The following is a 2,461-nucleotide window of genomic DNA, read 5'->3' on the forward strand; positions in this document are numbered from 1 at the left end:
GTAAGTTTTCTTCCGGGCAGTAGGCCTATTCTGTAACTCGTTTCGTTAACCGAAAATGTCGCTTGGCGCTAGTGACACGTTAACGATACAGCTATTCTGTAACTCTTGCTAACGACAGGATATCGATACATTGTACTCGTTAACGTTGGATAATGTTATAGGTTCATTAATACCAAAACACTATATATATTAGAAGAATGTGTTTTATTACGAGTGTCTGCGGCAGCCATTACCGTGGAGTGCTGGCGCGCCTCCTAGCCAGTGGTGGCACATTAATTTTAGTCACCACCAAGCGATGGCCAACGTTACAACGTATAATCTATTATCTATTACATCTCCCTTTTTTTTGTTTCCGGAGAATGACAAAAGAAATACTTTACAACGTCTTATGGTATCAACTGAACACAAAATAAACTTTGAATATAACGCAAGATAAAATAAACTTTAAATATAAAGCAAGATTTGAATGTAACGCAACTACAAGTGCTGGGCTGTTTTGATTCTTATAATTAGCTCAGACAAAATCTTTTAGATACGCTGGTTTTTTAATAATGCGATCAGATCTTGTAGTTACTGTTTGCTCGCTAGTTCGAGTATTATTTATAGGCTGTTGTAAGGTCTTAGGACTTACTTGTTTTTGGCCTACATTTCCGTTTGAAACTCTAACACTTGAGTTCCCTACTTCTGTTACATTATTCGTACTATCCTTATTATTATTATCATCGCTATGGTATTGCACTTCTTGGTTATTAGTCTCTCTTATCTGTTCAAAGATTTTATCAAACTCCTGTCTGCTATTGAACCTATCCGTATTCCTCTTTCTAAAATGGAACTGTTTTGCTTATCGGTGTATTACGGTATTCAAGTAACGTTAAGTACATATCTCGCTTATCATATAACGCTTTTTTTAGAATTTTTTTTATCGTTTGTTGTGTGATTTCCCACTCTTCAAGAAACCTTTGGAACGCATTATTTACGAACTGAGGACCGTTATCCGAATATAATACATCTGGCTTACCATGCCTTGCAAAAATTGATTTTACAGCCGAGATGACTCGGTCGTGAGATGTATTCTGATTTAGACAAACTACTTCCGGATATCGTAAGTACATGTCTACTAGGGTTGGCATCGATAAGATCCCTGAAAAAATCACCCGAACCAAAAAATCCCACCAAAAAGATCCCACCAAAGAGATCCCCAGATCGACAACATCCCGTGCATAAATATCCCAGATGCAAAAGATCCCGTGCATAAATGTCCCAGATGCAAAAGGTCCCCGAATCGACAACATCCCATGCATATATGTCCCAGATGTGTATCATTATATTACATTATTTATATTATAGCTTTCGAGATATCAATTTTTAAATATAATAACAAGAAACGAAGTTACATATAATCAGATACATTGCACCGCACAATTAGTGATCGTTACAAATAATCTAGTAGAAGAGTTCCGCAAACCACATTGCGCTACAATGCAGCTGTCGAGATATCAATTTTTAAATATAATAACAAGAAACGAAGTTACATATAATCAGGTACATTGCACCGAACAATTAATAATCCTAATAGGCTAAGTTATGGGCAACACCACGCAGATATTCAACAACGTCGCCTTTACCATAGGTGCCCACGACATTAAGCAATCGCCTATTACGATCTCGATATTTTCTAGTTTTCTTTGGTCCAACGTCGCCTCGAAGTATCTGTTCAAGCTTTAATTCAGTCATAGCTTGCTCATCACGCATTAAATCGATAAATTTTCATGGTGTAACATGAGCCGCTTGGGCACGAATGTTAAAGGCGTTGTGCCAACCTTCAACGATGTTGTTGGTATAATCTCCATTTTCTAGAGTAGTAACGTAATGGTTCCACAGGGCTACGGGAAAAAGAGCACCACTTCTCACTTTACGCCGATTAATAGTGCCGATCCAAGTTGTTTCAAAATAAGAGAGCAACATTTCCCATTCGCCAGCGTGATCAGAGTAAAATGGTGACGCGATTAATGCTTCGTATGCAGCTTCGACGTTGTCCGGGAGTACAAATGCGAGTGCACTCAGCATCCTGAGGTTCAACGCGTAGTCACCACTACGAGCATATGCTGGTTGCAGTCCGAATTGTTGAATGTGCTTCCAAATACCCTGTGACATGTGGAAAAAACAACCTTTAACATTAACGCCACAAAACACTTTAGTGATTGCATTGATAAATGCGCGTTCGAAGTCAACCATCACTGTCACCGGTTGTAAACGTGGCTCCATTGACTGCAACTCTTTTGTCGTTAGCGGGCTCGCGCGCGAGGGTCCGGGGATTTATTCCCACGACTTCAGAATGTTCTCGATTCCTCCGGACCCCCGGTAACGAGCCGAAAATTCGGCTGATCCAATCAGCTGTCGACGTCTCGAGTAATTCGTTTTGACGAATGTCACGCTGAACTCGAGGCCAATCACCGATCAG

Source organism: Temnothorax nylanderi, unplaced genomic scaffold (genome assembly GCF_030848795.1).
Source record: "Temnothorax nylanderi isolate EJ_2023f unplaced genomic scaffold, tnyl_v1.0 TNYL_tig1427_pilon, whole genome shotgun sequence".
Taxonomy (NCBI): domain Eukaryota; kingdom Metazoa; phylum Arthropoda; class Insecta; order Hymenoptera; family Formicidae; genus Temnothorax; species Temnothorax nylanderi.